At 40.4% G+C, this 15,748-nt stretch overlaps 1 pseudogene across 1 annotated transcript in view; it reads left to right on the top strand.

Moving 5' to 3' along the window:
* The first annotated feature begins 1,624 nt into the window (after positions 1 to 1,624).
* The window catches only part of LOC309821791, a 65,105-nt pseudogene continuing 50,981 nt past the window's right edge, over positions 1,625 to 15,748 (top strand). Inside the window, exon 1 of the transcript in view lies at positions 1,625 to 1,635. The product of the transcript in view is annotated as an uncharacterized misc_RNA (transcript). The remainder of the gene's footprint in view (positions 1,636 to 15,748) is intronic.

Here is a 15,748-nt window from a genome sequence, read left to right as displayed (position 1 = left end):
CTTAAAACCTATGCAACCTGTCATCAGGGCACTACCAAAAACTATAACTGGTATTGCTTGGACTTCCTGGCCAGGCAACTTAGCTGAAAGTTGCCTCAGCAGGTGTTCAAAATGCACAAAGACAATCGAGTAGAAATGTGGACAATACTTCAGTCTGAGCAGGCTGGTAGGTACCAAGAGAATGCAGATGGACACAGGACTCTGGGCCAGAGGGGCTGGCACCGAGGTGATCCCAGGAGGGCAATGCAACCCACCAGGAGTCGTAAGAGGCGTGCAGCCAGGGGTGTGTCCATCTGGGAAGGTAGCCCTTGGTCCAGACACTCGTTTTTAATTTTCACAAAATCCAGCAGAAAGTATCCCTGGTAACAGTGCAATTTATCTATTCCAGGGTCTCCACTGAGAGAAAGAGACAATTAGGAAGCTCACTGTTCCCACACATCTAAGCCACATCCTTTCACCCAGCTTTTTCAGTACTACAGTTAGTTGTTTGCTGTCTGTTTGCCTGAATCCTTTGTCATTCTCAGTTAATTTTCAAGTCATGGAGAAAAGAGGAGTAATTATATATTAGCCCCCTGCTTAATACATTTTCCCATTTTAAGATGAGGAAACTGAGGAAAAAAATCATTAACCTGCCCAACGTCAGGCAGCCGTGCAGAGAACAAGTTCACGGGCTGTGCCCAGAGCGTGGGTAGCCTGTCTTATTCAATGTATTTGTGGGATTAAGAAACTGAACTGCAAAAACAACACTTGTGTCATTCGGAGCTTAATGTTTAGAAACAAACTAAAATCTTTTTTGAGGTTTGTCTATATACCTTCAACCTAACTCTTCAACACCCAATCAGAAACACAAGTAATATTATACAAAGACGCAAATAATCAAAATCAAGCCAGAGCACCTCATCCCCCATGCTACCCCATTCCTCCCACACCGAGCCCCTTCTCAGCACCCGGGCCTCCCATTCTTTTTCCTCACCCGAGCCCCCACCTCTGCACAATTGGTCCTAAACTGAATCCTCCATCACAAGCTCATTATGAACCCATTATCCATCTCTATCAGGTGTTGCTCCTGAATCCACTCTTCCACCTGTAACTCCAATCTTGGTCAATCATTTCTCACTCTCTCTTAGGCTAGAACTCTTCAGCACCTTCTTGAAATACTACTTCCAGACAGCTGAACTGCTGAATCATGTGGATCTAACCTCTCATTCCTACAGTACTGGCCCTTATCGTCTGTCCCCTGGAGTCTACAACACGCTCCCAACTATCTCCTGCCTCCCTGCCACCACTTATGGGGTCTTCTACCAATGTGACCGTGCGGGAGCACAACGCTACCCCGCCACCACAGCACGGCAGGCCATACATCATCTGGACAGCCAGTGGACAGGCCATCCACTGTCTACGGGTTCCTCTCCTACCGCGTGCCTTAAAATTCCTTCAACATGCCAGATTGGCTCTTAAATTTTTGGTCCTTCAATCATGTGTTTCTGCCTGAAAGACCCCTCCTCGACTCCCAGGCCCCACCTCCTCCAGTTCTACAATCTATATAACCTACTTCCTACTAAACGCCCCCCCACCCCAAGTTTATAAGACTCCATTTAAGAATCATTTCCAGAGGAGTTTCAAGATGGCGGAAGGGTAAGACGCGGAGATCACCTTCCTCCCCACAAATACATCAGAAATACAGCTACATGTGGAACAACTCCTACAGAACACCTACTGAACACTGGCAGAAAACCTCAGACCTCCCAAAAGGCAAGAAACTCCCCACGTACCTGGAGACAAAAGAATAGGGACGGGACCTGCACCAGTGGGAGGGAGCCGTGAAGGAGGAAACGTTTCCACACACTAGGAAGCCCCTTCGCGGCGGAGACTGCGGGTGGCGGAGGGGGGAAGCTTCGGAGCCGCGGAGGAGAGCGCAGCCACAGGGGTGCGGAGGGCAAAGCAGAGAGATTCCCGCACAGAGGATCGGTGCCAACCGGCACTCACCAGCCTGAGGGGCTTGTCTGCTCACCGCCGGGGTGGGCGGGGCTGGGAGCAGGCTCGGGCTTCCGGTGGAGCGCAGGGAGAGGACTGGCAGCGTGAACATAGCCTGAAGGGGTTAGTGCGCCACGGCTGGCCGGGAGGGATTCGGGGGGAAAAGCCTGAACCTGCCGAAGAGGCAAGAGACGTTTTCTTCCCTCTTTGTTTCCTGGTGCGCGAGGAGACGGGATTAAGAGCGCTGCTTAAAGGAGCTCCAGAGACGGTCGCGAGACGCGGCTAATAGGGCGGACCCCAGAGACGGGAATGAGACGCTAAGGCCGCTGCTGCCGCCACCAACAAGCCTGTGTGCGAGCACAGGTCACTATCCACAACCCCCTTACAGGGACCCTGTGCAGCCCGCCGCTGCCAGGGTCCCAGGATCCAGGGACAACCTCCCCAGGAGAACGCACGGCGCGCCTCAGGCTGGTGCAACGTCACGCCGGCCTCTGCCACCGCAGGCTTGCCCCGCATCCGTGCCCCTCCCTCCCCCCGGCCTGAGTGAGCCAGAGCCCCCGAATCAGCTGCTCCTTTAGCCCCGTCCAGTCTGGGCGGGAACAGACACCGTCAGGCGACCTACATGCAAAGACAGGTCCAAACCCAAATCTGAACCCGAGGAGCTGTGAGAACAAAGAAAAGAAAGGGAAATCTCTCCCAGCAGCCTCAGGAGCAGTGGATTAAAGCTCCACAATCAACTTGATGGACCCTGCATCTGTGGAATACTTGAATAGACAACGAAATCATCCCAAATTGAGGAGATGTACTTTGGGAGCAAAGATACATTTTTTTCCCTTTTTCTCTTTTTGTGAGTGTGTATGTGTATGCTTCTGTGTGTGATTTCGTCTGTATAGCTTTGCTTTGACCGTTTGTCCTAGGGTTCTGCCTGTCCGTGTATATATATATATATATACATTATATATACTAATATATATATATATATATTAGTATATATACTATATAGTATATATACTATATATATATAGTATATATACTAATATATATATATATAGTATATATACTATATATATATATATTAGTATATATACTAATATATATATTAGTATAGTTTTTAGCACTTGTTATCATTGGTGGATTTGTTTTTTGGTTTGGTTGCTCTTTTCTTTCTTTCTTTCTTTTTTTCTCCCTTTTATTCAGAACCATGTGGATGACAGGGTCTTGGTGCTCTGGATGGGTGTCAGGGCTGTGACTCTGAGGTGGGAGAGCCAACTTCAGGACACTGGTCCACCAAAGACTTCCCAGCTCCATGTAATATCAAACAGCGAAAATCTCCCAGAGATCTCCATCTCAAAATGAAGACCCAGCTCCACTCCATGACCAGCAAGCTACAGTGCTGGACACCCTATGCCAAACAACTAGCAAGACAGTAACACAACACCACCCATTACCAGAGAGGCTGCCTAAAATCATAATAAGGTCACAGACACCCCAAAACACAACACCACACGCGGTCCTGCCCACCAGAAAGACAAGATCCAGCCTCATCCACCAGAACACAGGCACCAGTCCCCTCCACCAGGAAGCCTACACAACCCACTGAACCAATATTAGCCACTGGAGGAAGACACCAAAAACAACAGGAACTACAAACCAGCAGCCTGCGAAAAGGAGACCCCAAACACAGTAAGTTAAGCAAAATGAGAAGACAGAGAAACACACAGCAGATGAAGGAGCAAGGTAAAAACCCACCAGAACTAACAAACAAAGAGGAAATAGGCAGTCTACCTGAAAAAGAATTCAGAATAATGATAGTAAAGATGATACAAAATCTTGGAAACAGAATGGAGAAAATACAAGAAATGTTTAACAAGAACTAAAGAGCAAACAAACAACAATGAACAACACAATAAATGAAATTTAAAATTCTCTAGAAGGAATCAATAGCAGAATAACTGAGGCAGAAGAACGGATAAGTGACCTGGAAGATAAAATAGTGGATATAACTACTGCAGAGCAGAATAAAGAAAAAACTGAAAAGAATTGAGGACAGTCTCAGAGACCTCTGGGACAACATTAAATGCACCAACATTCGAGTCATAGGGGTCCCAGAAGAAGAAGAGAAAAACAAAGGGACTGAGAAAATATTTGAAGAGATTATAGTTGAAAACTTCCCTAATATGGGAAAGGACATAGTTAATCAAGTGCAGGAAGGGCAGAGAGTTCCATACAGGATAAATCAAAGGAGAAACATGCCAAGACACATATTAATCAAACCATCAAAAATTAAATACAAAAAAAAATATTAAAAGCAGCAAGGGAAAAACAATAAAAAACATACAAGGGAATCCCCATAAGGTTAACAGCTGATCTTTCAGCAGAAACTCTGCAAGCCAGAAGGGAGTGGCAGGACATATTTAAAGTGATGTAAGGAAAAAACCTACAACCAAGATTACTCTATCCAGCAAGGATCTCATTCAGATTTGACAGAGAAATTAAAAATTTTCCAGACAAGCAAAAGCTAAGAGAATTCAGCAACACCAAACCAGCTTTACAACAAATGCTAAAGAAACTCCTCTAGGCAAGAAACACAAGAGAAGGAAAAGCCCTACAAAAACAAACCCAAAACAATTAACAAAATGGTGATAGGAAAATACATATCGATAATTACCTTAAATATAAATGGATTAAATGCTCCAACCAAAAGACACAGACTGGCTGAATGCATACAAAAACAAGACCCGTGCATAGGCTGTCTAAAAGAAACCCACTTCAGAGCTAGGGACACATAAGACTGAAAGTGAGGGGATGGAAAAAGATATTCCATGTAAAAGGAAATCAAAAGAAGGCTGGAGTAGCAATTCTCATATCAGACAAAATAGAATTTAAAATAAAGACTATTACAAGAGACAAAGAAGGACACTACATAATGATCAAGGGATCAATCCAAGAAGAAGATATAACAATTGTAAATATTTATGCGCCAAAAACAGGAGCACCTCGATACGTAAAGCAAATGCTAACAGCCATAAAAGGGGAAATCAACAGTAACATAATCATAGTAGGGGACTTTAACACCCCATTTCACCAATGGACAGATCATCCAAAATGAAAATAAATAAGGAAACACAAGCTTTAAATGATACATTAAACAAGATGGACTTAACTGAATTTATAGGACATTCCATCCAAAAACAACAGAATACACTTTCTTCTCAAGTGCTCATGGAATATTCTGCAGGATAGATCATATATTGGGTCACATATAAAGCTTTGGTAAATTTAAGAAAATTGAAATCGTATCAAGTATCTTTTTCGACCGCAACGCTATGAGACTAGGCATCAATTACAGGAAAAAAAATCTGTAAAAAATACAAATACATGGAGGCTAAACAATACACTACTTAATAACCAGGAGATCACTGAGGAAATCAAAAAATACCTAGAAACAAATGACAATGAAAACACAATGACCCAAAACCTACGGGATGCAGCAAAAGCAGTTCTAAGAGGGAAGTTTATAGCAATACAAAAAAATCCTACCTTAAGAAACAAGAAACATCTCAAATAAACAACCTAACCTTACACCTAAAGCAATTAGAGAAAGAAGAACCTTACACCTAAAGCAATTAGAGAAAGAAGAACACAAAATTAGCAGAAGGAAAGAAATCATAAAGATCAGATCAGAAATAAATGAAGAAAAATGAAGGAAACAATAGCAAAGAAAAATAAAACTAAAAGCTGGTTCTTTGAGATGACAAACAAAATTGATAAACCACTAGCCAGACTCATCCAGAAAAAAAGGGAGAAGACTCAAATCAATAGAATTTGAAATGAAAAAGGAGAAGTAACAACTGACACTGTAGAAATACAAAGAATCATGAGACATTACTACAAGCAACTATATGCCAATAAAATGCAGAGCCTGGAAAAAATGGACAATTCTAAGAAAAGCACAAGCTTCCGAGACTGAACCGGGAAGAAACAGAAAATATAAACAGACCAATCACAAGCACTGAAATTGAAACTGTGATTAAAAATCTTCCAACAAACAAAAGCCCAGGACCAGATGGCTTCACAGGTGAATTCTATCAAACATTTAGAGACGAGCTAACACCTATCCTTCTCAAACTCTTCCAAAATATAGGGGAGGGAGGAATACTCTCAAACTCATTCTATGAGGCCACCATCACCCTGATACCAAAACCAGACAAAGATGTCACAAAGAAAGAAAACTACAGACCAATACCACTGATGAACACAGATGCAAAAATCCTCAACAAAATACTAGCAAACAGAATCCAACAGCACATTAAAAGGATCATAACACCATGATCAAGTGGGGTTTATCCCAGGAATACTATGATTCTTTAATATAGGCAAATCAATCAATGTGATACACCATATTAACAAACTGAAGAATAAAAACTATATGATCATCTCAATAGATGCAGAAAAAGCTTTCGACAAAATTCAACACCGATTTATGGTAAAAACCCTCCAGAAAGTAGACAGAGAGGGAACTTACCTCAACATAATAAATGCCATATATGACAAACCCACAGCCAACATCGTTCTTAATGGTGAAATACTGAAAGCATTTCCACTAAGATCAGGCACAAGACAAGGTTGCCCACTCTCACCACTGTTACTCAACATTGTTTTGGAAGTTTTAGCCACAACAATCAGAGAAGAAAAAGAAATAAAAGGAATCCAAACCAGAAAAGAAGAAGTAAACCTGTCACTGTTTGCAGATGACATGATACAATACATAGAGAATCCTAAAGATGCTACCAGAAAACTACTAGAGCTAATCAATGAATTTGGTAAAGTAGCAGGATACAAAATCAATGCACAGAAATCTCTTGCATTCCTATACACTAATGATGAAAAATCTGAAAGTGAAATTAAGGAAACCCTCCCATTTACCATTGCAACAAAAAGAATAAAATGCCTAGGAATAAACCTACCTAAGGAGACAAAAGACCTGTATGCAGGAAACTGTAAGACACTGATGAAAGAAATTAAAGATGATACAAACAGATGGAGAGATATACCATGTTCTTGGATTGGAAGAATCAACATTGTGAAAACGACTCTACTACCCAAAGCAATCTACAGATTCAATGCAATCCCTATCAAACTAACACTGGCATTTTTCACAGAACTAGAACAAAAAATTTCACAATTTGTATGGAAACACAAAAGACCCCGAATAGCCAAAGCAATCTTGAGGAAGAAAAACGGAGCTGGAGGAATCAGGCTCCCTGACTTCAGACTATACTACAAAGCTACAGTAATCAAGACAGCATGGTACTAGCACAAAAACAGAAATATAGATCAATGGAACAGGATAGAAAGCCCAGAGATAAACCCACCCAATTATGGTCATCTTATCTTTGATAAAGGAGGCAAGAATATACAGTGGAGAAAAGACAGCCTCTTCAATAAGTGGTGCTGGGAAAACTGAACAGCTACATGTAAAAGAATGAAATTAGAACACTCCCTAACACTATACACAAAAATAAACTCAAAATGGATTAAAGACCTAAATGTAAGGCCAGACACTATCACATTCTTAGAGGAAAACACAGGCAGAACACTCTATGACATAAATCACAGCAAGATCCTTTTTGACCCACCTCCTAGAGAAATGGAAATAAAAATAAACAAATGAGACCTAATGAAACTCAAAAGCAAAGGAAACCATAAAGAAGATGAAAAGACAACCCTCAGAATGGGAGAAAACATTTGCAAATGAAGCAACTGACAAAGGATTAAACGCCAAAATTTACAAGTAGCTCATGCAGCTCACTATCAATAAAACAAACAACCCAATCCAAAAATGGGCAGAAGACCTAAACAGACATTTCTCCAAAGAAGATATACAGATTGCCAACAAACACATGAAAGAATGCTCAACATCATTAATCATTAGAGAACTGCATATCAAAACTACAATGAGATATCATCTCACACTGGTCAGAATGGCCATCATCAAAAAATCTACAAACAATAAATGCTGGAGAGGGTGTGGAGAAAAGGGAACCCTCTTGCACTGTTGGTGGGAATGTAAATTGATACAGCCACTATGGAGAACAGTATGGAGGTTCCTTAAAAAACTAAAAATAGATCTACCATACAACCCAGCAATCCCATTTCTGGGCATACACCCTGAGAAAACCATAATTCTAAAAGAGTCATGCATATATACACTACCAAACGTAAAATAGATAGCTAGTGGAAAGCAGCCACGTAGCACAGGGAGATCAGCTCGGTGCTTTGTGACCACCTAGAGGGATGGGATAGGGAGGGTGGGAGGGAGGGAGATGCAAGAGGGAAGGGTTATGGGGACATATGTGTATGTATAACTGATTCACTTGTTATAAAGCAGAAACTAACACACCATTGTAAAACAATTATACTCCAATAAAGATGTTTAAAAAACAACAACAGGGCTTTCCTGGTGGCGCAGTGGTTGAGAGTCCGCCTGCCGATGCAGGGGACACAGGTTCGTGCTCCGCTCCAGGAGGATCCCACGTGCCGCGGAGCGGCTGGGCCTGTGAGCCATGGCCACTGAGCCTGCGCGTCCAGAGCCCGTGCTCCGCAATGGGAGAGGCCACAACAGTGAGAGGCCCGCGTACCGCAAAAAATAAAAAAAAAAAAAGAGTCATGTACCACAATGTTCACTGCAGCTCTATTTACAATAGCCAGGACATGGAAGCAACCTAAGTGTCCATTAAGAGATGAATGAATAAAGAAGATGTGGCACATACATACAATGGAATATTACTCAGCCATAAATAGAAACGAAACTGAGTTATTTGGAGTGAGGTGGATGGACCTAGACTCTATCATACAGAGTGAAGTAAGTCAGAAAGAGAAAAACAAATACTGTATGCTAACACATGTATATAGAATCTTAAAAAAAAAAAAAAAGTCATGAAGAATGTAGAGGCAGGACGGGAATAAGGATGCAGACCTATTAGAGAATGGACTTGGGGACATGGGGAGGGGGAAGGGTAAGCTGGGACAAAGTGAGAGAGCGGCATGGACATATATACACTACCAAATGTAAAATAGATAGCTAGTGGGAAGCAGCCGCATAGCACAGGGAGATCAGCTTGGTGCTTTGTGACCACCTAGAAGGGTGGGATAGGGTGGGATAGGGTGGGAGGGAGGGAGACGCAAGAGGGAAGAGATATGGGAACATATGTATAACTGATTCACTTTGTTATAAAGCAGAAACTAACACACCATTGTAAAGCAATTATACTCCAATAAAGATGTTAAAAAAAAATCATTTCCATTGTTGTGCCTTTACAAACCCACATTCCCTCCTCCATCCCCGAACTTCTGTAAAAGTGTCCATCCCTTCTTTTTGGTCCCCATTTTTTGTCATATAAAGTTCCACCTTAGTCCTTATAACACTCTTATTGCCCTTATTTCCTTACAGGTACATCTTGGTCTGCTACACTCTAGGCTCCTTGAGGACACGTACTGTATCTAAATTGTTTCAGTTTCTCTGGTGCCTAACATTATTCCTGGCATGTAGCTGTGGACTATTAAATGCTTGTTTACTGAATGAATGAATGACACGTATGTTTAAGGTATTTATTTCTACACCACTTTGTGGTCATTCCTAGACATGGCACCTTCTCCAGGATCCTGAAATCCTGTGAATTAAGAAACATTCCCAATTTCTCCAAGATTTCCTCCTATTCTTAACAGTTCAAAATATTCATAAAAGATGGAAGACTCAATTGATTAGCTAACTTGTAATAGTTGTTCTACTGTTAAAAGGAAGACTTTTTTAACAAATGAAAGTCAAGAACAATAAAAGCTCAAAGAGTCAACCTCTCAAATTGTTCTGTATTTATTAGAAAAAACAACTATGTGGATGTAAGTAAGACAAAACTTCTGCTTTTAATATTTTCCTTTAGTAAATTAAGTTCCAGTAGATACTTCTAGAGCATCCTTTGGCCTTTCCATCACATATTTTATGCTGTTGTACAAAGTCAATTCAAATTTACCACTATACATCAGAGAGAAACCAGAGTCATTATAAATAAATAACTTATTTTCTAAGATGAAGGGTCCAGAAAGTGGCTTTAAATATTAAATGTACCCAAATGTTTTCTTTTAAAATCAATAAGCCCAGATGACAACATGTCTTTTCTCCAAATTCCTGCTTAATTCCTTCTGATGCTTTCTTGATTGAGGCCATGTGTTATCTTGAGAGCTTTTTTTTTTCCTGTCAGTATTCCATTCCAATACTCTCACTTAGGATTCAGCAAAGAAAAGGGTCTTATATTCCAACAAGGAATGCATCAGAAGAACTCTAAATTGGATACTTATAAATGCCATGTCATTTACAGAAGTTCTTAGCTAGGAAATGGAGAAATTTTTTGTTGTTTAATATGTAAAGACTCACATCTTAGCCTGGAAATTTAACCTCAAACATATTAAATAACTCATGTTATTCTAACTTTCTTGACTAATCAGTTCCACTGATTTTTTTGTTGTGTTTAGCCCATACTAGACATGTAGGGAAAGGGAGGGCAGACATAAGAAGTAAAGGAAATCTTCTTGACCTCAATAAAATGAGTTGAAAAAATAAAACAAAAAATAAATAAGTTGAGAATTATAAAATAATAATTTTTAAGTACAATAGCAGAGATGCCAACTAGAGGTACACAAAAAGCCATCTAGGAGAGGTGGACAGTGAATTGGAAATTTAAGAATATAAAGGGTTAAGGGGCTGTCCTTCAAGCAGAAATGTCCACTTGGGCAAAGATGCAATAGGAATGAGCATGGAATGTTCCAAGAACATTATCTTTCTAAAGTGCTGTTTGTAAGCTGGAGTATGTTGTAAAAGAATGTCATGCATTAGGGCAATGAAGAGACACTCGAATGCCAATGTGCATCTAATCCAAAATACCTTGGATTTATAAACATTCTTCTTTAGGAAGCAAACCAGAAGTGAAGGAGAACACTTACAGATTGGACAAATCCATTCGAGGGTGCTAAGGGTCCGTCCTAAGTTAATGGTAGCGATACTGGAGAATGATCAAATTACCGAAGCATTTTAAAGAAAAGGAATGTTACTAAAATACTCAACTTTGTGGCATATGAGAGAAGTCAAGTTAAAGGTGGTGAAAAGTTCTAGTGTAACAAGAGCAGTCGGGGAGGAGAGCTGTCTTTGAGGGGAATATGATGAACATGGATGCAGGATGAGAGTGGGAGAGCAGGAAGGAGACTTGTGTGTCAGGGGAGGAGGAGAAATGTTCCTCCCACTCCCAATGTTTCCTCCATGTGGACAGATGTCCAGTAGTGCAACCCCCTCGGCCTTGCTCCATCTCCTCACTCACTTCTCCCCACAGGAGGCTGACTGAGGACCTTGAGAGCAAAAGCTGGACATGTACAGCATCTCTCCTTTTTCTCTTTATCTTTGGGCAGCAATCGCCAGTAGGAAGTGCATCCTGCTGTACACTACCTGTTTAAGTTTTAAAGTGGACTAATTTTAGGTCCAGCATTAGGAACTCTATTTCTCCGAAGTATAAGCCACCTTCTCCAGTTGCAACTTTATTAATAATAAAGATGGTATTTTGGTTTCATTTGTCTTACTCCTAGTCTATCCCTTAACTGGCTCATATCTTGGGTGTGGAGGATGAGTGCTAGTCATTGGTCCCCTAAAACCTCAGTAACATCCTTGAGGCAATGAGATCATACACAGCGATGCTAACTTAAGAAATATCAACATATAGGTCAAGGTTAAAGATGAATTCCCTAGGAGCAAGTATAGAGAAATAAGAGCGGAAGATGGCAGACAGAGAGATGAATGACCAAACGAGGGTCACCAGCACATGCTAATGCATTCCAAGTTAAAAGACCAGCACGGGCAAAGTCAGGAAACTATGGGGCAACACAAGGAAAAGGCGATTCACCTTGTTTAACTAAACTATAAAGTCTGTGTAGGGAATGGGAGAAAGGAACAAAGGATAGGCTGTAAAGGTAAGTCAGAGCCAGATTTTAGAAAAATTTAGACACTTCTGCACAGCAATGGGGAAACTTTAAGTATTCTAAACAGATCTATAACTAGACATATGCTTCTTTAAGAAGCATAAACTGGAGGCAGTATATTGACAAGCCTGGAAAGGGGAGAGATGTCATATAAGGAGGAGAGAGAAATCCATACAGGAGTGATAAACCATGTGTGCAGTGGAATGGAGACAGAGAGAGAGAATGGATATAAGAACTATTACCGAATTGAGTGGTCTTAGGCAACTCTTCATTATAGGGGACTAGAAAGAGGTATTTCAAGACTTCAGAGCTGTATAATACAAAGACCGGTAATGTCATTGAAAGAAATTAAAAAGTTGGGTAGGACACCAAAACTACAGGCAACAAAAGCAAAAATAAGTGGGACTACATCACACTTAAAATCTTCTGCACATCAAAGGAAACAATCAATAGTGTGAAAAAGCAATCTACAGAATGGAAGAAAAAAACTGTAAAGCATATATCTGATAAGGGGTTAATATCCAAAATACATAAGGAAATTTCACAACTCAGCAACAAGGACAACAGCAACATCCAATATTTAAAAAATGGGCAAAGGACTTGAACAGACATTTCTCCAAAGAAGATATTCAACATCACTAATCATTAGGGAAATGCAAATCAAAAGCATATGAGATGGGCTTCCCTGGTGGCGCAGTGGTTGAGAGTCCGCCTGCCGATGCAGGAGACACGGGTTCGTGCCCCGGTCCGGGAAGATCCCACATGCCGCAGAGCGGCTGGGCCCGTGAGCCATGGCCGCTGAGCTGCGTGTCCGGAGCCTGTGCTCCGCAACGGGAGAGGCCACAACAGTGAGAGGCCCGCGTACCACAAAAAAAAAAAAAAAAAAAAAAATATGAGATAGCACCTCACTCTCATCAGGATGGCCACTATCAAAAAAAGGGAAAATAACAGGGATGGTGAGAATGGAGAGAAATTGAAATGCTTGTGCACTGGCTGGTGGGAGTGTAAAATGGTACAGCCATTACGGAAAAGAACATGGAGATTCCTTAAAAGATGAAAAATAGAATTACCATATTATCCATCTATCCTACTTCTGGGTATTTATCCAAAAGATTTCAAAAGAGAATCTCAAAGATATCTGCACACCCATGTTCATCACAGCATTAACACAATAGCCAAAAGATGGAAATAATCCAAATGTCCACTGACAGATGAATGGATAAAGAAAATGTGGAATATAAAAATAACAGAATGTTATGAAGCCTTAAAAAGAAGGAAATCTTGTCATGTGCTACCACATGGATGAACCTGAAGAACATTATAAGTGAAATAAGCCAGTGACGAAAGGACAAATGCTCTATGATTCCACTCATGTTAAGTATTTCAAGTACTCAAAATCAGAAATAGAAAGTAAAAGGGTGGTGCCCAGGGCAGGGAGAAGGCAAGAGGAAGAATTAGTGTTCAGTGGGTGCAGAATTTCACTGTAACAAGATGAAAAAGTCCTAGAGATCTGTTGCACAATAATGTTAATATACACTACTAAATTATACACTTAAGAATGGTTATTATGGTAAATTTTATTATGTTTTTTACCACATTAAAATAAAAAGAAATAGAGAAGTAAAGAAGAGGAACTTGTTTATTTGTTTGGTAGGGGGGAGTTGATATTAAGCCTGATTTTGTCACATATATATACACCCTGCACTTAGTGCCAAAATTTCCTCTATAAAAATAGCAGATTATGTTGTCAACTCTGCATGCTTGAACACATCAATTTGTTTTACATGTCACTTTTTTGGGACTGTGCCCCACTTCAACTTTGGCCTCCATACAGATGCTCCTGTAAATCCCTTACATGGTTCAATAAACATGGACTATGAAACAACATTCTATCCTACTGATGCCAAAACAAAACACTCCAGGATAAATGCAATTTTGCAAATTGTTTCACAGTCCAGCAGTTGCTATTTCATGTTCAGAATCAGAAGTCTGCTCCTTTTTATTGCAAAACAGCATATGCACATCCGTCAAACTCTTGTTCCATTCCTTATGAGAAGGGCAAGTCAGAGCCAGAAAAACTGATTGACCTTTTTTTTTCTACTACAACTTCATTTCAATACAGTTCAATGCACTTCAGTTTAAAAGACATTTATTTTATGTCTATTTTTGCCTGGTACCAAAGATCAAAGGTGAGTCAGTCAAGACTCCTATCTTCAAAGAGCTCAAAATCCAACAGGTGAGACAACTACATACATACATAAATATAATCATAAAAGTTCTCTTATAGAAGCATTATCAAATGCTATAAAAACAGATTGGGGAAACCAACTTCTTCCTGCAGTATTCACACACAAACACACACACACACACACACACACACACACACACACACACACACAAAATACGGAAGTCACATTTAAGAAGGAGAGAGAAGGAAAGGAAGTGGCATTTTGAGGTTCTCCTATGGCCTGGGTACTTTACATAGATTCTCTTATTAAACCCATGCAATGAGGAAACCAAGGCTCAGATGAGACTCTTCAGAGGCTCTCCAAGTCTGCCTAGCTCCAAAGCTCATGCCCTTTCAGGTGAGTAACGGTGTGGCCAGTGTACAACAAGGAGGCACCGCTCAGGACTGAAGGAACGGGAGCAAAAACAGACCCACAAGGGCCTGAAGTGTGTGAGAGGGGTGATTAATGCCATGCGACTAGAGCAGAGAAGATGATGGAAATACTGGCTAGAGGTAAGTTTGGGAAGGTCAGCTGGGCCTGGACTGTGAGGGTCTTCTATTTACCAGCAAGTAATCTGAATTAAAATCCTGAGGCCAGTAATTTTCAAATGACACTCTAAGGACAATGCCCATATAAGGAGTTCTGAATATTTTTTTATATGGGGAATTTGGGGTAGGATTTATTTTAAGAAAAAAAAAAAGGGTTCTTTCTAAAAATCGTATTTAAAGAAAACCCACAGGAGCAAATGGAGGGTCACTACAGACTTTTAATCATCCATATGTGCTTTAGAAAGATAAATATGGTAGCTGTGTGGGGAGGACAGTCATCTAAGGAAACAACTTTTGGACTGGAGACCAGTCAGGGGGCTTCAGAAATAATATAAGATAAAGCTTTTTAGGGCCTGGATGGACACAGACAGTGGTAGAAGGATGGATTCAATAATTAAAATATATAGAACTTGGTGGCAAATTTGCTGTGGGGAATAAAAAAATCAAGAATGACTAAGTTTTCTAGTTCAAACAACATAGTAATAACCACTAACTAAGACTGAGAAAGTTTGGTAAGAGGAGTCAACTTGGAGAAAACAATTAGTTCACGCTTGTTTCGTTTTGGCATGTTGAGTTTGAGGTGTCTTTAGGACATGCAGAAGAAGACATCACATGTGTGAATTAATTAGATGGGGAAATTCTTTCACAGTGTATATCAAACCACCACAATGTACACTTTAAATATCTTATAATTTTATATGTCAATTATACCTCAATGAAGCTGAAATTTTTTTAAAAGAACTAATGAACCATAAAAAAAAAAAAGCTTCACAAAGTAGACAGATTTGTGAATGTGGAACATGAGAGAATGGGGCTGACCCACTCATTTAGCAGGGACCACTCATTTTGCCTTCTCCCCTTCTTCCTCATAGTTATTAAACTCACCGTTTTCACAGAGCACATGGCCACTCATTTCCCAGCCCCTCTATTTTTTTTTTAATATCTTTATTGGAGTATAATTGCTTTACAATGGTGTGT

This window comes from Grampus griseus, assembly GCF_964374135.1.
Source record: "Grampus griseus genome assembly, chromosome: 4".
In the NCBI taxonomy this organism is placed as follows: Eukaryota; Metazoa; Chordata; class Mammalia; order Artiodactyla; family Delphinidae; genus Grampus; species Grampus griseus.
The sequence above is the reverse complement of the archived record's forward strand: the minus strand, read 5'-3'. Positions and strand labels throughout refer to the sequence as shown.